The sequence below is a fragment of the Lonchura striata genome, chromosome 1A (assembly GCF_050655825.1).
Source record: "Lonchura striata isolate lonStrDom1 chromosome 1A, ASM5065582v1, whole genome shotgun sequence".
NCBI lineage: Eukaryota > Metazoa > Chordata > Aves > Passeriformes > Estrildidae > Lonchura > Lonchura striata.
The window spans coordinates 8,544,975-8,566,651 of record NC_140741.1 but is presented as its reverse complement, the minus strand read 5'-3'; the positions used below and the strand labels follow the sequence as shown (position 1 = coordinate 8,566,651).

The window sequence follows — 21,677 nt, the reverse complement described above, 5'->3', positions numbered from 1 at the left end:
CATTACTCAAATCTGCCACTTTTTGCTCACAGAAGTCTTACAAAGAAGGAGGAGGAGCCTCTGGTCCTGTAGAGGACATCCTGGTGGGCACTGAAATTCTCCATATGATGCAGCCCTTCTAGGGATACATGTTGACTAAAAGGGCTTCAATGACTGCTGATACTCTCACCATTTAAAAAAGGTTTCATGAAAATCTGTTTCAGCTTCTTGGCTGTTTATGAAGAACTTGTTCTGGCTACAATTTGCATTTTTGGTGTCCCCACAGATGTTTGCAAAGACCTTGTGAGAGTATGTGTGTGTGTATTACTTGCTACAACATGAAGAACTTGAAAAGTAAATACCAGTACATAACATTCCTCAACACAAGTCACTGGAAAATTGTTTGCAGGTTGTGTGTCATGTGCACAGGGGTTCCCACAGGTGTTCCCTATAAACTTGATTGAAAGTCCTTGTTTTACAAAGGCTGCTGTACAACCAGTCTCAAGTCCATGTGCTCAGACCCTCACAGTCACATGAAGCCAATCAGGATATTTATTTCAGTACCAAATTTTAGAAGATGACTGAATCAGTCCTAAGGTGCACAGACATCTAAACCCCATTGAAAATACTGAAAATTAGACACATAAACACTATAAAGAGTTGGGGGTTTGGATATTGTATCAGGTGGATGGGGGCACAATATTCACATTCACAAACAGTAAATTACAAATGACAGCCAACATGATTTTATGCTAGAATTGGGAATAAATTAATTTGCAAACCAGCAGAGGCAAAACCCACACACTAATAAATGATGTTTGAATCAGATACAGTTATGGAACCAGGGTGAGGGAAGGGATTCTGCCCCTCTGCCCTGCTCTGCTGAGACCCCCCTGCAGGGCTGCATCCAGCCTGGGATCCCAGCACAGCAAGGACAGGGAGCTGTTGGAGCCAGGCCAGAGCAGGGACACCAAGGGGAGCAGAGGGATAGAGCAGCTCTGCTGGGAGGAAAGGCTGAGGGAATTGGGATTGTTCAGATGGAGAGGAGAAGGCTTTGGGGTGACCTCACTATGGCCTTGCAGTGCCTGAAGGGAACCCAGAGGGAAGATGGAGAGAGAATCTTGACAAGGGCCTGGAGTGACAGGACAAGGGGGAATGGCTCCAAAGTGACAGAAAGTAGGTCAAGATTGAATATGAGGAAAAAAATTGTTCCCTGGGAGCATAGTGGGGTTCCAGCACAGGTTGCCCAGAGAAGGAACCATCTTTTAAATGTGATGCAGACTTTAGACAAGATGTTTTCTGTGATAATAATTGCTTACTTAATTACTGAAGGGACCCATCTCTTCCTGGCAATTTTAAATCACCTGTTGTGCTTTCAATTTCTATTGGAAAATACTTGGACGTGACCATACTGTCATTATGAAAACACAATAACCTGCCTACTAATACTGCAAACAAGGCTATGTTACATGTACTGTTCATCAGGGGAAGAGCAGACTGAGGTCAGAGCTCACAGCAGTTCTGCAGCTTCCTCACGAGGGGAAGAGGAGGGGCAGCTCTGATCTGAGACCAGGAACAGGACCCAGGGTACGGCTGGAGCTGTGTCAGGACAGGGTTAGGGTGGGTATCAGGAAAAGGTTCTTTCCCCAGAGGATGCTCAGGCACTGAACAGGCTCCCCAGGGAATGGTCACAGCCCCAAGGCTGCCAGAGCTCCAGGAGAGTTTGGACAGTGCTCTCAGGGATGCACAGGGTGGGATTGTTGGGGCATCCTGAGCAGGGCCAGGGGTTGGACTGGATGATCCCTGTTTGTCCCTGCCAACTCAGAATATTCTGTGATTCTATGATGCCATGTTTCATCTCTGATACATGTAATAATTTCTGTGGGACATTGTCAGCCTTAGAAACTCTGAGTAGTGCACTAAATCAGCTAATCCAAGCCCACTCACAGGTGTTCTCATTGCAATTAAAGCTAATGAGTGTTTATAGGTACATGCTTACTAGTACTTTTGATACCAGGGCTAAGAATAATTTGCATATGAGATAGAATCCAGTACTCAAGTTTAGGCCTGTAGAGCACATGACTTTTGCCTTTAGTTTTGAAAGCAGAGATTGCTTTCTGGGGTACCGGGTTTATTTGCACAGAGGGAAAACTAAAAAAGCCACCTGTCTGCCAAAGCCCAGCTTCTTTTTGAGGCACTGTTTGCACACAGAATTGCTTAAGGGCATTGCTACAAGGCAGAGCCTTGGGTTCCTGGATCCAGCAGTGAAAATGAGACCTGGGAGGCAGGGCAGGTAGCTGGCAGGGCTGGGCATCACAGGGTAAGGAAAAGAGCACCATCCCAGCACCTCTGAAGGAGGCAGAGAAGAAAGCAGCAATGGCATCAGGAGTCTCAATTGCTGAAGAGCTGTAAACAGAGTCCTGAGTTTGACATGCAGCTTTTGACATAGTTTTCTATTCCTAAAAAATTACACAAAACAGCTGTACCCAGCCATCAAAGTACCTGAATACAGGGCACTGTGCCTTCTGCAAGGTTCCTGATCTCACAAAAGCATGTCCTTGCAAACAGAGGCCATTCCACCTGAGCAGAACACAGAGAAGACCAGGTTCTGGTACTAATAAAGAGATTTCTGGAAATCTGGAGCATTTTTCTTTCCCCCCTTGCTTTTCACTTAGGTCACAGCTTGGGCTTTTCTAGCAATGGCTGGGAGCCAAATTCCCTAAAACTGCTAGAAAGGCAGTTCTCATACTATTTACAGCATAACTTGAAGCCAGAATTAGCAGATATCTCATGAGTAAGCTCATTCTCATGAGATTTCTGGTCCAGCTTTGCACAATGGGGGAGACAGAAGTGTTATGGCAGGACCATCTTAAGCTCCATACAAATATTACACACCCAGACTGGTGCACTGTGCTTTAAACTGAAGTATTTTAATCAAAGGTGTGCTAGTACCCCAGAAACAGAAAAAGGGAGTTCCCTAATGGCACATTTATCTCATATTCTTGCAGGGAGAACTTTTCAAAGCCTCTGGTCTGTGTGCTGCACAGAGATGGGGCCAGGAAACAAAATGTTTACTGTCTGGTTTTGGTGGGGCTGTCCTTTTTCAGAAGCTAGGAGATGTGTTTTGGATTTCTCCCACTTTTCCCCAAACAGACCTTCTCCTTTCTCAAGATGAATCATTAATTATTTGGCTATGAGGAAAAAGAAGACACATCCCAAAAAGGTCAGGCTCCTGGGCTTCAGAGGATCCTTCTGGTTTGGACTCAGAGGTGACATGAGGTGGAGTGAGAAGCTTCAGGATTTGGGTGTTTGCTGCATGTTTGCTACTGTAAAAACTCCAGTGCGAAGGGAACTTCAACCAAGCAATGCACCTGGAGTGCTCAGGTGCACTAGGAATGACTATTTCAGAGCCTCACAGTGCCTTGTATTGCACTTGAGGACCAAATAAACACATTTTATGGGTTTGGACCAATGTGCTTGTCCCTCTTCTAGTTTCTGGATTTGCAGACTGGTGTCTGCATTTAGTTTCAATTTATTGCCAGGTAGCAAAAGTGAAAACTACACAATTATTCTGGGTGAACTCCCCACCTAAATTATCATTTCCTTTACTCTGAAAACACAAGGTAAACCTCAATTCAAAGGATCATCTTCTTGCTAAGCAGCTATTTATTTGATGATTCAACAACACTTGAGGCTCTCACGTCAACCTTTAAAGCAATTAAAAATGATGATTTATGAACTAAAGTGGTATGGAAACCATATGTCAAGAGACACAGGGAGCTTCATTGGCCTTCCTCAACAGCAGCAGCAGGACTTAAATTTATTTCAGTGTGTTTAGACTTTCGATTTAGATTTTAAATTGGGCTCAGTGAAGAGTCCTTTTCTATTACTGTTTCTGTTAGAAAGGAAGATCTGTTCCTATGCATACTAGAGGCAAGGCCAAAATTCTTTTTTTAATATATATTTAAGAGCAGGATCAAACCACTATTTATTTATACACCAATTAAAAAGTTCCATCCTTCCAGCTGGGAAAATGCTGTCAGACCAAATTTGTTACGTACTGTACATTTTATTTTTGGAGCAGAGGGCTAAGAGTAAGTTGAGAGATTTTTTTTCCCAGCAGAAAAGATATAGTGCATGTTTTCAGGACTTGCTGGAATTAGATCAAGTTTTGAACCAGAGACAAAAACAGTGGCTCACATAATAAAAAACAATGAATAATTAAAAAAAAATAGAAAAAAATAATTATATCAAAACGTGTGTAATTAATGTCACTGTTATTTATTGATCAATGCCTATTGCAATTGCCATTTGGGAATCAATTCCCAAGAAGCTGTGGGAATAGCTGCTCTATCCCTGGAAGTGTCCAAGGCCACATTGGATAAGGGCTTGGAGCAACCTGGGACAGTGGCAGGTGTCCCTGCCCATGGCAAGGGGTTGGAAGTGGATGATGCTTAAGGTCCCTTCCAACCCAAACCATTCCATGATTCCATGATAGCTGTGGTTTCAAGAAAATTGTGGTAATTTTTCAGCAAATTCTCATTCACTATTTCCAGCACATCAGTCTTACTTCTCCATCTTGCTCATGCTTGGTCTTCACAGCAAAGACCGCAGTGAACTTTTTATGGAAAAACTTTTCTGCTTCAGGGTAAATTTTACCCAAATCCTGGAGAACAGTTCTGTGAAGTGGCTGGAATGAACAGTTGTGATTTGTTTTAGAAACCTAATTGCAGGATTTACATTCCTCAGGGAACAGGGACATTAGCTCTGATGACATTTTTTTCCAGTAAACTGGCTGGAAGTTCAAATATTTGCAGCAAAATATTAGTTGACCACTGAGATATGTGTATGGATGACAACAGCAACACAAATAAATTTTAAATAGGTCAATGAGATAACTTCCAGGGCTAGTCAAGAAACAAGGATTCCATTCCACACCTAAGAAAAAACTGACACCACTGAGAAAAGTATTACCCAACAAAAGCTGAAATTTCACCAAGTTCCATGATCACCATTTGCAAGTCAATTGAACAAAGGTTCATCAATTAAATTATTTCTTTTATCTCAGTTAATCTTACTGGATATAACACTCAAATTATATTTTTAATCACATTCTGGAAGAAGTTTTCGCCATTTGGAACAGCTGCCTCTCTCAGCAGGTCTCTCTTGAGCTCAGAACATGAAGAGAAGAGGGGTAGCCCAAGAAATTATTCCTACAGATTATTTTTGGTAATAATGCAGAATAATGCAGAAAACATTATTTTTCTTTGAAAAGAAAATAAAAAAGGAAACAGTTATTTAATTTTCTAGTTTGCTCATACAGAAAAACTCCAAGCAACCAAAACCCCAAAGAAATGGTCAAAAGAGCTGGATCTAGAAACTCCACGAAACTTTTTTACCCTGGGATCAAAAAGCATCCAAAAAGATTTGGCATCAAGGGCATCCCATGGTTTGGGATGTATGTACCTGATGTATGAGCAAGTGATTAGAGGGAGGGATGCCTAAAGCTTTTTACAACATCAACAATAAACCCATAAAAACTCACTCTCTGGCTCTGATTTCATTCACTGATACATTGGGCCATCATATAAAGAACCTGATGCAGTAAAATTCTGAGGAACTCCCAAATAACTGTCTGGGACCTGTTAGAACTGGTGGAACTTGAGAAAATAAGAACACCTTTCATTTTCCTCAGGCACTGATGCTGAGAAGGCAAAACTTTTCACCAAGGACAGACAGCAGGATTTTTTCAGATCATCCTGTGCTCCATCAAAAACAAGTCCTGCAGAAAGATCTGAGTGTATTACACTGTTCTAGTAGCAAGTTAGTAAAAAAAAGGCAATACACCTGAAAAGGTCTGTATTATAAAATACTTTGTCTTGGCGAGCTTTTGCTATTCCCACAGCAAAAACAGCTCATCCTGTCTCTTTCATTAAAGCATTTTTTTAAATGCAAAAGCTTCTTACAAAATGGCATGTTTGGGACTTGAAACTTCTAGAAATTCACTTTTTCCCAGACTATGATGGGAAAATATCCTTCTCAGAAAAAAAAAAAAAAGGTGCTTTGAAAAGCTGTAAGCATCTGAAATCAACATGTTTTGACAGATCATAATTTTTAATGTCAGCAGACCTAAAAGATGCTTGCAACAATCTGGATGAAAGAACAGTGCAATGAAGGTTTACTACAGCAGACTTTTTTCCTTTTTAAAATTTCCACAAGTTGCTTGCTTTGGCATTTGAGAAAGACCTAATAGCACACATATCCTAGCTCCTGGTACTTTTTTTTCCCAAATATTACATTTCTTTTCTAGGAAGCATGAGCTGCTGGTGTGAGGAGAAGGAGGAGGAAGGTGAGCAGGTCTGATTAGTTTCTGTCCATGTCACTCGGTGTCTTAAGTTCTGGTCAGTTTTGGATGTTATCTTGTTTTGTCAGTGCCAGACATCTCTGTTTATCAGTTTGATTGAAATTACCCTCCCCTGTGCAGGAGTCCAGGGACAGTGAGAAACCCAAAATGCTCAAAAACTTGCTCATTAATTTCTCTCAAAGCTGAGCATTGCTCTGAGCAGGAGTTTGGGAGAGACAAGAACATGTAGTTTGTGATCTGATATCTCATAAGGAAGCAGCAGAGGAGTTGCTTAAATATCCCAGCCTCTAATGTGTTGAATGGGCACCGAGGCTGCTCATTCCCTGCCATCTGCTGAGTGAGGATTCAGAGCACTATGGAGTTCTTTCAGCCTGGCAGATCCAAAGACACTTTCATCTGGAAGAAAAGTGTCCTCAAGGGGGAAGTGGTAGGAGATAAACCTTCTGCTAAGACTCTTCTTGCTGGCATCGTGGCGATCATTCAGGAGCACTAAAGAGAAGTGGGATTAGAGCAAAAACTGCTGATGTGTTTGAATGAGATTTATGAAAAACTGTTGGTCAAGCAGTTCCCTAAATCTGCATCTATTCCAGGTGCATGCCATGATTGGTCTCCACAGGGGGTAGGGATGAGCCAAAGGGAAACAGATCACAGAGTGCTTTTGGCATCCCTGTATTTTGCTTGCACAGCCACACACGAGCGTGACCTTAGGCTGCCATATGGACGGGGCATCCTTATGAGGTAGATTTTTCACAGCCTGGGTGGGCAAATGGAGCACCAGGAAAGAATGCCAGTGCAGGAAGCCAAGGGCTTGCTCAGCCCAGAATGTCTTCAGGGGTGGCTGCTTCCATCTTTGGCCCAAGAGGACAAACCCTGGGCAAGCAAAGCATGGCTGAAGCTGCCTGGGAGACACAATCAGTTTCCACCATTTCCAGTGAAGGGTTGTGGGAGCAGCAGAACAATGTCACCTCTGCACCGACCCAGCTGCTTGACAGAGGCAAAGGCACACCCCTGAGGTTCAGCTGCCTGTGCCCCAGCCCAGCCATGGTGCAGCTATGTGACCTTGGATCTGGCTGCTGGGAAAGAGCTGGGAAAAACCTCACTGGGAGACTCTCCTCTTCCCTTGGGAACCACCCTTAAGACCCTCAGCTTTGGTGTTTGCATGAGCTACAAAGCAGCTGTGCCTGTGCCTGGCCATGCACACCATGCACTGATGCACACCAGGGTCCTGCCTCATTTCTCCAAATTTTCCAGGTTGTCAATGACCAGATGGCAGCTACTGCTCACTGCCCCTCAGGTCCTGTGACACTTTTGCATTCAGGTGCTGCAGGACTGCACCCTGGTTGGTGAGACAGCCCACCCGACCCTGCCCACACCGTTGGTTCCCAGATTACCTTCCCATGGGGAGCATCATTCAACTCCCAGCTGTAGCTTCCTGCTCCATCACACCAGTCAATGGTGGGCACTCCAGAGAGGGAATAGCTAAGCCATGGCTATTTATCACTGGCTTAAATCAACTGAACTTAGGGACCTGTTTCTGATGCTTGGTAACCAGAAGAGAACCACTGTGCGTTCATTATGGGTGGGAAAGGCTTGTGCATTTGTTTTTGCTGTCAGGAAAATATTGCCCCATGTAATCTCCAGAGACGTGTCCTGCTTATCTTCACATGACTTAGAAACCAGAAGATTCATCACTTCCTTGAAAGACTATCGTACAACCTAAAAGAGTCCTAGCATTAGGAAATACTAAGAAATAAAATATTTTCTGGGAGGAAAACTTTTAATCATAAGCCTGTGAATTGAGCTGCTGACCAAATAACAGATTCTATGCTTAGCTGGGAGGTATTTTCTGCCTTTGAAAGCAATGGACCACTGGAAGTGGGACCCACAAAAATCCGAGAGAAACCAACGAACCAACATGTTCCAGGGACCAGCTTCCCTAGTGCCAGAGCACAAGGACGACCAAAAGCCAGAGTAACCAGGACATTTGAGTTGACATGTATATTCCCACCCAATGGAAAACACCCCCTGGCTCCTGAGCAGCCTGGGGTCCCCATTGATCTACCTGTTGCCTTGTGGTTTGTTGCAATTGCAGTAAAGCTGCCAGGGAAGATTCCATGAATATCCACAAAAGCAGTTTGCTCTCTATAGAGAACTATCTTTGTGTAATTCACAGAGACCTGATCTCCATTGATTTTTTCGATGGTTTGACCTGTATAAATGGTCACCATAATATAAAAAAATAAAGTTCTATGTGTATGGAAAATCATGCTGTGAAAAACCAGTGTCCATAAAGAAGATAGAAGACTCCTGCAACTTTATTCAAATAAAGGGAGAGAGTCCACCATGGCACAGCCACGGGGTTTTCTCTCTTGAGGTTTTGGAGGGTGCAGCCTCCAATTTTATCCTGTACTCCTGGCTGCATGTCACCCTCTTCCTTTCCCCTCTGGCTGAGGTACAGGGAAGGTCCAGCCTTCCCAAATCACCTGCAACATTGTCATGTTACCCCAAAGTTCAGGAACTCAGGTTATGTGGGCCCATTTGTCTGGTTCAGGAGTAAAACTGTCCGGGTTCTGCAACAAACCAGAGGCTTGAAGTTGATAGAGACATTAATATCCATTTCAAAGACATTAACTCCCATGCCTTCACTCATGTAATTGTTTGTAAAGACATTGGCACACCTCTCCTTTCACGTGCAACCATTTTTCTTTTTTCAGTGACCACCCCAGCTTGACATGCTTGTCCCCTAATATCCTTCCCCTTTTCAGGCTATAGATTTATTACCACCTACTGGCATGGTATTTTTTTAAGCAGTACTGCTGGAAGAAGCAGAGAAAAAGAAGACTTATTTTTAAGGCAGTGCAGTGCCTTTCCCAATCCCAATCCAAGTGTGGGAGGGTATGTTTCTTTAAGGCTGGTTATGTATTCATGTAACAAGGCAAGTGCATACGTGAAACGAGCTTCTCCCGAAACTTTAAGTCTGCAGGGAATTTTCTAATGATCGTTTTTAGTTAATAGGCACAAGTTGTTATGTTAGCCTGAGCTGGGAAAGCCTTTTTTTTTTTTTTTTCGCGAGCCAATTCCACCCCCTCTTTTTTATTTTTTTTTTTCTTTTTTCTTTCTTTTTTTTTTTTTTGTCATGGATTTAGTTCCCACAGCTAACGCACCTAATAATGAGACTGGGCAAGCGGATGCCGGCGTAATGATACGGAGCTCGTTTGGCCCTGACAAAGCACACAGAGCGGCTGGATGGCCCAAACGACAGGCCAAGGGCTCTATTCATCCCAAAGGATCACTCGCCTGCCGCGCCACCGAATCCCACCGAGGGAAAGCCGCACCTCTGCCGGGGCGAGGTGTCCGCCACGGTGCCGCCCCGTCACTAAATGAGGGGTGAAACACGGCAACGCTGCGAGGGTTAAGCCCTTGGCCGAATATTTTAATTGCTGTTTCGTAACACACATACGCACCAGCCAGCTGGAGCGAGGGAAAACATCCCTTAAAACTTACCAGACAGGTTACAAGGACCCGGCTGAGCCGCGCTCCCTCAGCCCGGGCGGGCGGCAGGGGTGGTGGTCTGTCTTTGGAACTGGCATTTTCCCCGCAGCGCTTTCCCGCTGCCCTCCCCTCCTCTCGCCAACCGAGTTAATAAACACCTAGCGGCTCACTCCGTGGCGTCTGTGTGCAAACAGCTCCCACTGAGCCAGGGAAAACTGTCCCTGCAGGAATTCCATTCCAGCCTTTTCCACCTTGGCCTCCCAGAGCACGGCACAAAGGAAGGTGCTGTGCCTGCATTCAGCCCGTGGGACGGACAGGCCAGCCCAGATCCTTTCCCATCGTCCGGCCACTTCAGTCACTGACCCTCTGCTTCTGGGGCTCGGCTCCCGTTTTCCCCTTGTCACAGCTCGCCGAATACTCCTCCATTCAGGGAGCTCCGGCCGTGAGAGAAGAGCAGGTTAAAATTGCTGTGGACATGGTAGGGCTGGCAGCAAATGGAAGCTCAGTGGTGTCCTAGAAGACCCCACTAGGACTCCTCTTTAACAAGGATCAAACCAGAGGAAATTATGGGCTAAGCTTGTCTTTGATTACAAAGATTTCTTTTTAAGTAGCTCTATGGATAAGTAATTTGAGAGAAACCGTTTACTTTCATGTATTTTACCTCTTACAGAATTTCTGCCAGGAAATTATCAGATTCTCGCTACTCTACAAAAATATCCAGCACCAAGGAGGTTTTTTTCATAATTTACATAATATTGCATTATTTTAAACAGATTTTTCTATTTTCTAGAGGAAATAATTTGCTTTGGTGTAGCTGAGTCTATGCCGTGTTCCTTGTCCTGAGCTGGATGACCATGAACTCCAGTATCTGTATGTGGAAATACAGATCCATCCAAGGCTGAAATTTGTATAGACTGGTTGTTGGTGATAAATAAACTGTGAATGCTCACAGAAAGCTGACCTGAGGGTCATATATTAGTATGACTGGAGCAAATTCCTGTATGGATTTTAATGAACTCTTATGGAGAAATGTTTGCAGAATCAGTTTGGTCTCAAAGTGTCTGATGAGATGCTTCCATGTACAATCAGTACTTGACATATTGGCAGGATGTCCATAAAACTGACTTGCACACTCTTTATGATCTTGTCATCAGGCACAGGGGAGATGCCATTACACAGATACATCTTCTTTGCTTCCCTCAAAAGAAAATTACCCAGCTTTGCCTGTGGTTATGACAGGCAGGGAGATGGCACATAAGGTTATGGATTCTGCTTTGCTACTGCAGGCTCTATAAGGAAACACTCAAGAAGCAATAGTCTGGGTTGAGGTAGCATTGAGGTGTAGCATTATTATTTTTTTTTTAATCAGAGTCTTTTACTGTACTCTATAAAAACCCCCATTAGCATTTTCTTTTCAGATGCTCTGCTGCACCACAGCTGCTGTGAATCTGCAGTCAGGAAAGCAGAACTGGTGTGACTGCAATTCAGGAAAGAAACTGAAAAGAGAGAGAGGGAAAAAAAAGGCTTTCTAAGACAGCTTGAAGAAAGCATGCCAATTAAATTTTTAAAGAGAGACAGAGGGTAGGAAGAAAAAAAAAAAGGAGCTAAAAATCTGGAGGAACCTGAAGAAAGTTGGGGAGGGGAGAGGGGAAGAAGGAGCACAAGAGAACTATAGAAATGAGAAATAGGATGAAGGATGAAGTGAAGAAAGTTAAGGCATTGTACAGCAGCAGCAGCACACAGATTGAAGCTAATTACTGAGGGAGAAGAAGGAAAGGAGGACCAGAAGAGGATATATGATGAAACAAGGGAAGAAGTCCTTACAAGAAGAGAATCCACACAGATACAAGAGAGAAAGCAAAGAGGAATGTGACCAAGACAAGAAACCTTTTTTAGGGCAGTGCTGTGTGACTGAGCAGGAAGGCAGGGAACGAGTGAGACAGGATGTGTGTACAGGATGTGGGACACATTTTCCCATTGTTCCCTCCAGTAAGCATTCGAATTTCACCGCAAGCAATGGCTTTGCACTTGGTGGGGAGCCTCGAGTGTCACATCCCACTGGTGGGGGTAGAAATAGCCATTCACCTGCTCAGGTGCAGTGAGGAACCCTCTGGCACCATCATGGAACCTCCAAGGAAAAGTGTCTCCAGGTGGGGCGGGGTCATCCTGCAGGCCTTGGATGTTCACTGCACCTCTTATTGCAGTGCTGTGTATTCCACATGGATGTGACAGAGAGTAATTCCTAGCACAGTGGCCGTGCTGTGACATTTAAAGCCCAGGATTCAAGTTGTATTTCCTACAAATGACATTTCTGAGGCTCCCTTGCATTTCCCATCCAGCTCAGTTTGATCACATCCTGAGATAAGAGAAAGGGGAGCAGCTTCTCCCCACGCCTCTCCCAGAGATCCTCAGTGTCACAGCTGCAATGGAAACCTCTCTTCTGGCCAAGGAGAGAAAAAACTCTTAGGATCACTTGTGGGCACCTAGAGGCACAGCCAAACACCCACAGGATTTCTCAGGAATACCTGAGCTGCCTCAGTGCTTTCCTAGTGCCTGTCTTCATCCTAAGGTGCCTACATACCTTTGAAAAGTTGGCCTTTAGCCCCTTATCCTTATAAAAGTATTTCTCCTGGAATAAATGACAGGCAATTAGTTTAAGAATGAGGCACTCCCTTTTAAATCCAGTACAAACAGTGAGAGTAGATCAATCACCACAAGACCAGTGACTCCAAATAGATATTTCGCCAAAGTAAATCATAAGAATATAATTTTTAAGCTGCCTATGTTAATGCATGGATAAAATGTTTAAATCCTATTAGAGAAGTTTTTTTTAAATATAGTTCTCACTTAGCAACTATTTTCCAAAATAAAGGTACTAATGTCAGAGTAAAGGTATGTTGAGAAAGAGGTTTTCTGAAAGCTGATGATATGTCCTGAGATACAGATGTGAATGAACAATTAGAGGTTAAAAATACTAAAAATCTTATAATATTTTAAAAACAAAACATAAAATACATCAACTAGCTGGGGTAAGGAAGACGATTCCTTCACTAGTACAATGGTGCAAAGTTCTTCATTATAAAGTGCTTGACCAATCACTTTCATAGATATTAAACTAGAGAGATAAAATGTGATAATCCCCATAGAGATGACTTTCATGTCTTTCTCAATACATTAATGTCTATTGATGCTCATTGACAAAGCTTCTCAATGACCACCAGTTATAAAAAACCTTTGCTAATTCAAACATTCAGGGATGAATAACTGCTAGGGAGGAATGAAATCCATTAGCAAATGAGGACAAGGAAGAGGAAGTTCAAAAGAGCAACAGTGAACTCCTTTTCAAAATGTATCATCAGAACAATAAGCTGGAGTTCTCTGAGAAGGACCGAGCATCCTGTGAATATAAACTGTTGGTAAATGGCAGGAAAGAGACCTCCTGGCACTTGTGAACATGCAAGAAACATCTGGTGCTGGCCATAGTCATCCCAAACCTCAGCCGACACACAGAGCATAGTGACACCCTGCACTTCAGATGGCAAGTAGCCAGGGGACATTTCAAAATCAGAGGATGAGAGGTTGCAGGAGATGTCTCTGGATTTTAATCTGTCATGTGCTTATAATAAAATAAATTAAATAATTTTAAAAAATTGATCAATCAAATCTTCCATTTTGCTGAAAATTGAATGGTTTTGACTAGGCAGAAAACCCACTGAAATCTGTTGAGATTTATTTACCTTGTTGTAATTTTAATTTTTTTGCCTGTTAAAAAAAAAAAAAAAACCACACACACAAAAAAAAAAAACCAAAAAAACAAAACAAAACAAAACAAAAAACACCCTGATGGTGATTTACATCTTTTCAGGTGCCAGCTCCATTTCTAGAAGGTGTTCCAAAAAATAGCCAAATGCTCAATAGCCAAGTGTGGGAGGAGTCTAATGGTTGCATTTCAGGAGTACTCAGGGGGGCAGAAGTGGAAAACTATTGCTGTGGTATGAGCTGTGAGTCTCCCCACACTAGGAGAGGAATGGGTGAATAACTGAGGAGAGAGGGGAAATAGTTGAAAGAGGCAGTGTTGTTGAAAACAGAGAGGAAATAAAATACCTTTGTTTAAAAACATGCTTTCTTCAATCAAGCCCTTTCCACTGTTTATTTTGACTGATTATGTTACAGCACACAACACAGATGATCACAATGATATCTTCTGGCCTTGTATCATGACCACAAGACTTTTAGCTCTGTTTCTGGGAATGGCATCCTCAGGTGACAGCCACATCTCCCAGACCCACACACTGAAAGCTCTTGTGAAGGAACAGAAAACTAGGAGGTCTCCCAGAGGAGGTCTCCTCTGAGGAGAATACCTTCACCATAAATTTCATGGTGGGTGCAGAAGACACGGAGGCAAGGACTGAAAGATCCCGTGCTTGGTGGCCCGGCTTTCAGCTCCCTGTAGTGACACCAGGGCTCTACCTATTGAAATTACTGCAGTTTGAACAATTAGGACTCTCAAAAGAACATTCCTTCCAATTCCTCAAGCTGTTGCCAAGATTTTTTTCATGCTGTTAGAAAGGCAAGGAGCATCACCGGTGTAAAGCATGTGCCAAGCAAGAGAGAAACCAGACTTCTTAGGTTCAGTTTTTGCACTCAGAAAATAGGACAGCTGCAGAGGCTCAGCAGTAAGATGTGGTGTGAGCAGCGGTGGCCCCAAGCCACAGGGGCTGGTGACAGAGTCACACATCAATGTAGAACAAAGCATGGGTGAAGAATTTTCACACTGGAAATGTGCTTCAACCTCATAACAAAGGAACAGCCTTCTGTCAACCCCAAATATAGGTTTGAACTTGCTGTTCCTTCAGAGCATGGGTATGTTCAATGAGCTCCCTACTTCATTTTGGTATCACTGTCTAGCTAACTAGCACTGAAAAGTTATATATGTTTATGAAAATACCTTGGCTGCTTCTCTGATCATGTCTCAAGAAGAATCACAGTTTATTCATTTATTTTTGTGGGTGAGAATGTGCATCCTCATATTCTTTAGGAACACTGGTTCAGTCTTCCCTCACGTGCTAACAAGGAAATTTGGCTTCCACATTGCAGCTGCAACATTTAGTCTTATCCTGTGGTTGTCTTTTTACCAATTCAGCCCAAAGGATGACATTCCTATTGCATTTGTACCATGTTTCTGGTACAAACACCATGGCCACCAGCAGAGTTGTGATCCAGAGCTCTGGAGACACAGATCCTCATCAGTCAGGCTGGGGAATAATCATAGACTCATGGAATGGTTTGGGTTGGAAGGGACCTTAAAAACCATCCCATTCCAACCCCTGCCATGGGCAGGGACACCTTCCACTATCCCAGGTTGCTCAGAGCCCCATCCAGCCTGGCCTTGGACACTTCCAGGGATGGGGCAGTCACAGCTTCTCTGGAGAACCTGTTCCAGTGTCTTCCCACCCTCACAGAGAAAAATTTCTTTCTAATATCCAATCACACCAGTCAATGGTATAAAGAGTACAGTAAAAGGCTCTTAACCTACTCTCTTTCTGCTTGAAGCCATTCTCCCTTGTCCTGTCATTCCAGTTCCAGATGAATAGTCCATCTCCAGTAATAATAACAACAACAACAACAATAATAATAATGGAAGGGCTTGCATCCATGTCTGCTTCTTACATATAACAGTGCCTTGTAACGGATTTTCAGACCAGGAAGTTCCATTATGATCATCTAAGACTTCAGAATCCACGCAATAGTGTCAGTATTAAGACCGAGTTCTGATTGAGGTAGATCAAAACACTTACAGTACTTCAAAGAGGCAATGAAGACCCCCTCAATGCTCCCCTGAGAAGCCATGTCAACACTTCCTGCCCCTCCTTGTGAAAAATGTGCATCGTATTTCAGACATGAGCTATCTGGGTAGCTTTATGACTGGATTTTGTTATGCTTTTGTCTGCACAAATAAATGGTTTCTGTCCAGCTGTAATTATCCCCTGACATGGAGGTGCTCTCTAAGAGATCACAACTCCACCTGCAGCAGGTGGCTTGTGGGTTTGGCCAGCCCTGATCACACACTGGCACCAGCACCTGTGACTGTTGATTATCCCACCTGAAGTACCTTTTTCCTGGGTTTTCCCTGCCAAAACTCCAGCTGTCCAGCAGCACCCACGCTCTGAACAGTGCCACGCTCCGGACATGGCTGCGGCTTGATGGGGGGAAAAGGCACATGAGAGTGTGTGTGTCCATGGGATCTGCTGCTTAAATGTTTTCCTTTCCCAGGGGATATATTTAACATCAAGATAAAGGGGCAGCGTGGAAAACAAACTTACTTTCCACTCCCCCCGCTTGGAGTCTGGTATTGTAAAACAAGCTGCGCTAGCTGGGATTCCTTTTGAAAGCTCCCGGTCATCTTAGCAGCTGTAATATAAACCACAGTCTCCTTTAAGTATATCCCTGCCATAGATCCCTTCCTGGTGTGGGGTGGAGGGGCAATACCATAGTATTCACAGGGAATAATGTTGTTTGGGGTTTTTTGAGGGTTTGTTTTGTTTTGTTTTTGTTTTGGTTTTTTTGTGGGAGGTCAGACATTTTCTGAAGCTGGCTAATGCAACCCCTTATATTTTCTTTGGGAGCTCTGCTAGCCCCCCTCGTCACAGATGTGTGAAATGTGATAGCTCCATCCCCCTGCACCTCATTAACAGTATCTCCCTTGCCTTTTGTTTTGGTCAGGATGAGCTGGAGTGGGAAGTAAAAGGGGTGATGGTTATGAAGTGTGTGGGTGAAGGGTATAATCAGAGGGGTTCTGCCTGAGTGTTGCTTGTTTTGGTGTTACGGTTGTTTGAGGTGCCTCCTGCTGAACCGTGCCCCATGCAAGCCAGCTCACGTCTGTGTGCCGCAGAGGAAACATTCCTGTCATTCTGACACCCCGCGAGGAGTAAGCCTGGAGTACAAGCACCTGTGTGGTTGGCAGTCACAAGACTTTCAGCTGGTACCTCTTGTGGTTGTCCAAAGGGACCTTTCCTCCTCTTGCAGCCTCTGGCCTTTGGAGGTGAGAGGCCTGGCCCGTGGGGAGGTTCTGGGAGGTGTCTGGGCTAGGTGTCCATACTCGTGTTTTTTTAACCCACTGATTTTTTTTTTTTTCTTCTTCTCAGTTTCCTCCTGTGCAGGTGTGAAAATGACTGGAAAGAAAAGAGGAAACTGGAGGTGCCAGGCTGGAGAAGACATGGGCTCCCTCTTCTGCAGCTGATTTGCCACTACAAGCAGTAGCCAAAACCTTCCCCCCTCCTCTGGAAGCCCCGGGCTCCCTGCCAGGCTGAGCACGATGTTCCCAGCGACGCAGCGGCGGGAGCCCCGAGCCGGGTCAAGCCAAAGGCACGGCAATAAAGGAGGAGGTCACGGAAACCCGTTTCTATTATGGTCCTTGTAAATAGCCTTCCAGATTTTCTTCTTGATTATCGTGCCCTACCTGTGCTGTTTCCGTCTCCGAGAAGCTGAGCGCTTTTAAACCCTGCAGCCCCACCCACGAGGCACGACGTCCCTGCAGGGGCAGAGGGCCAGCAGGAGCCCGGCTCAAGGGCTCCAGCGCCTCTGGAAGAAGGCGCTCTCCTCCTCTGAGGCAATGCCTGACTTCCTAAGAGCACTACATGAAGGAAGGAGGGCAGACCGGGAGACTACACCTCAGTCACGTGTATTCTTGATTATCCTCTTGAAAGCTATCTCTGTGTTATCCCATCTTTCACTGTAATCTGCACCTTAAACTGTGTCCTGCAATTGAAACTCTTTTTTTCTGGAAAACAGATTTGTCACTCTTTCAGTTCCTTCGGAGAAGCAAATAAACAAGTAAAGCTTTCAAAGGTACTCAAGTAACTCAGGAACTTGTGTCCCATTGTTAGCAATTCTGATTGATTTGTTTGGTGTTTTTTTTAACTTGGTCCAAAATCAAATTTCCCAAAATAATGAAGGCACTTTGGAGCCACAAAGTCTAACTCTAAATTGAATTTGGTTTCAAAAGTCACCTGCATGCTTTGGAAATGCTAACCTTGATGTTCACACAAACACAGTATGACTGCCAGCACTTGTTACACATTGTTGCTTCCTTCACATAATTCAAGGATGGGACTGAAGGGCTCAGACAGCACCAGATTAAAGCACCCTAGCTGAACCAAAGTAGCTGGATAGGTGCATATCCTCTTATTGCCCAGCCAGCATGAGCTGAAAAGTCCTTAACTTCTGCCACTTTCTGCTGAGGTTTCATATAACGTGGTTTTCCTCACTTCTGTCATGGGCTGGGCATGCCCACAGACACCACTGAGCAGAAGACAGCCATAAGGCATGAAGCAGCAGTGACTGCCACGTGTATGTGCTCTCCCCTCCCAGTCTGATCCTTGGGCTGGGTCCTTCTAGCCCTGTGGAACTCACCTCCAGGAATCTCCTGGGACTGCTGCTTCCAGCCTTAGCCAATACATCATGCACAGGTGTGGATGCATTTCAGTAATGAAAAGCAAAAATCCTTTTGTCAGCCCCTCAAATCTAGGTTCTTCTTGGTGGTGCCAACCACTAGGACAAGAGGAATGGGCAGAAACTGATGCGCATGAAGTTCCACCTGGACATGAGGAAGAACTTTTTGAAATTCTCCCTCTCTCAGTTAGTATTTTAAAATTAGAAGTGTGAAAATTAGTTTGGAGAAGACCTCCAAGATCAGCAAGTCCAACCTTTGATCAGTGGCCACGTTGCCATCCAGACCAGAGCACTGACTACCACACCCAGTCATTCCTTTAATACCTCCAGGGATAGCGACTCTGCCATCACCCCCATCACTCAGGAATGATAACACTACTAAGGATTTATTTTACACAAAATAATCATAAATACCAGTACTCTAAACCCAAATATTTTATGGGAATGCCACCTATGACAAAACCTTGGGAATGGTTAATGGTTTCTAAGGTTCTGGATGGGGTCCATTGCAGCAAGACAGACCCAAGGGCAAGAGTGGGCAGAGCTCTTATGCTGTCCTTCTCCCTCCCAGGGAGCCATGAAATCCCAACTTTTCTTGGCAGTGCCTCTTCTCCTGAGCCACCCACTTCCCACTCAACTTTCAGCTGAAGCACCTCCATAGGTATCTGCAGACTGAGGAAGCCAGGCGACCCTCTTGACAAATGGTGACTTTCAGTTTCTGCCATTAATCCCAAGCAAATCAAGAACTGGGATCAATTTTAGTACAGGGAATTATTGGTAGTTGTTTTTTTCTTACTTCAAAACTAAACATTTCAACTTGCATTGAATAAAGTGTTCCAGGCTTGAAACAGGATGTTCTCCCCTTACAGTTCAAACCAAAACAAACCGAACCCAACAAAAAAAAAAAAAAAAAAAAAAAATTCCCACCCAAAAAGAAAAAAAAAAAAAATCAAAGACAAAAATAGATAAAGTTATTGCTGAAAACCACTGATCAGAGAGAGAAGATATTTCTGTCCCCTCTTTCCCAGTTCTGAGTGGTGGGGCTCATTCAGACCACTCATTTTGTCTTAGAGGACTTCCCTCAAGGAAGTGACTTCACCACCTCAGTGCTTTCACCAGAAGAGAAGGAGTCAAAGCTGCTCTTCTTAATCCCTTGGCTGACCCAAGTTTTCTTTGCCTGAACAAATATGCAAGAGATCAGATCCTGTGACTCAGATGCTGCCTCTCTTTGGTAAATGCCTTGTGGACAGAGTGGCCATCACTTTTCCTCACTCCCAGCCCTTCCTCCCTGCCCCAGCTTGGTAAATATTTGAGTATTCCATGAAGAACTGGATGGCTGACTTAGAAGCAGCCATGAACATCACCAACCAAAATAGCCTAAACATGATGGAAAGTTAACATCATGTCACCTCAGGAAAACGAGAAAATCCCACATCCTTGGTGCTAAGAGTTAAAAAGGGACATGATTTTTTCCCTTTGGTTTTGTCAGTGTACCTTAATACTTTCTTTTCTCCAAACAACTTTCAATGAATACCAAATGTGTGAACAGTTTCTAGACAATAAAACCAGCATTTTTCTCAGCAAAATTCCCATTTGCCACCAAAAGGAAATAAAAATCAGCTCTGTCTTACTTTTTTTCCTAGCCTGGAAAAAAAGCTGCAATGAACCAAGATCAGCACATATACTCGACCTCAGCACCATGGTCTGACTGTCCCTACACACAAATCTCATTTTGAACATTTCCCGTGACAAAAGATGAGGAGGATTCAGGGCAGGGAGAGAGCTGTGTCCCTGCCATTTTCTGAAGATGTGAACAGCACCTCCCTTGCACACCCCCATGTATTATATTCCACTTGTCCCTGTCACACTCTAGATAATAATAATGTGGAGGGTGTCTGGTTCTCCCCTTGACTAATCCCTGGGTACTGGAGGGTCCCCTCTGGAGCTTGAGAACTTGACCTCTGCTGACACAAGTTTGACAGGGATGCAGATCCATGTGGCTGCCCTCAGTCATCCCCACTCACCCCAGGAGTTCTCCCCTGATGCCCTGTCAGCACAGGCATTCAGACAAAAGATACCGGTGAAATCAACAACACCAAAGGAATGTGGCCTTCTGGCCTTTGATTGATACTCCTAATTTCAACAAAACCTTAACTGAGTTGAAAATACAGTGAACAACCTGTTATGGCATTTCCAGACAGGACATGTCTGCAGAACTTGCAGGGTCACTGAGGCAATATGTTTCAAAACAAATAATGGGTCTCGCTTTCAAAATCACAAGGTCACTTTATCTGTATTTCATTCTGCAGTCTGCCAAACTGCTGCTCTCAAACATAATCAACCCTTGGTCACTACCTGCCTTACAATGATGCCTAGAAATTGAGGGTTTCCTGGTGCCAGATGCATAATGGGACACATCTCCTGCCTTAAAGAGCTCCTTATCCCATGAGGCTGTTTGCAGACAGGGATTTGGGGAGAGCTGAGGCTGCAGAAGTGAAAGCTCAGAACAGAAGCCTGCTTTGGGAGCCATAGTATGCCCCTCATACATCCCTCTCCAAAACAGGAGTCCCTTTTCACAGACAATGACCCTCTTAGTGCCTTCCTGCTGGGAGCTTTCTGCCCATCACCTTGGAGCATCCCGACCACTGTGTCCAGTCTCTCAGAAAGGGGGAAAGCAGCACCAGCCAGAAAAGCCAGGAAAGCAACTGTGATGTCAGGCAGACATCGTACCCTTCCCAAAACAACCTTTTGAAGGGTGTCTTCCTGCTCTCCACAGGGAATTTTATAGTCACTCTTCCTCTAAGAGAAATTGCAACTCTCTCATATGAAATTGGAAACATTTAAAAGCTCAGGCTATGGCTGGCATCTACTCTAGCCCAAATTTTAATCCCTTTAATGGAGAAGTGAGGGAATTTCCACAAGGGATAGGAGTCAGGAGAGAGTCCATGAGCAGAGACCTCTGTCTTAACAACAATATTTTACTGAAGTATTAACTATAACATCAAGGTATTTTATAGCTCCACCCTTTGGAAGTTATTTTCTTAAAGAAAAGGAAAAATGTTTAATGCCCCGATTTTCTCAGAGCTATTCAGCCCCCACTTGCAAACAAAATTTTTCAAAATATTTTTCTTTCCTATCACACCCTCTCTCATTTCTTTGGGTGTCAGCAACTTCTTCCCTCTGATGCAGTGGCCTTGCCTTCCACTAGCACGCCTGGCTCCTGCTGCTCTCACATTAGGAAGGAATCATTTGTTGTCCTTTGCAAAGCTGCCAGGTACTCCTACATGACAAAAAGCCCCAACTGTGCTTTAGGCAGAGCAGCCACCCCCCTCCTTCTCAGTTCTAGCTGGTTAATGAATAGAGTGATCCCAGGATATCCCAATATTTGAAA

The 21,677-nt window shown here is 44.1% G+C and overlaps 2 long non-coding RNA genes across 2 annotated transcripts in view; one reads left to right on the top strand and one right to left on the bottom strand.

Annotated features, from left to right (window-relative positions):
* LOC146763371 (uncharacterized) overlaps window positions 1-13,608 on the bottom strand; it is a 38,406-nt gene extending 24,798 nt beyond the window's left edge. The window contains exon 1 of the long non-coding RNA XR_014951882.1: window positions 9,848-13,608. This is a non-coding gene — a long non-coding RNA (uncharacterized LOC146763371). The remainder of the gene's footprint in view (window positions 1-9,847) is intronic.
* A 1,531-nt stretch (window positions 13,609-15,139) lies between these two features.
* Window positions 15,140-17,730, top strand: LOC146763370 (uncharacterized). The gene is made up of 2 exons (XR_014951883.1): window positions 15,140-16,877; window positions 16,981-17,730. It is a non-coding gene; the product is annotated as an uncharacterized LOC146763370 (long non-coding RNA).
* Window positions 17,731-21,677: the final 3,947 nt, after the last annotated feature.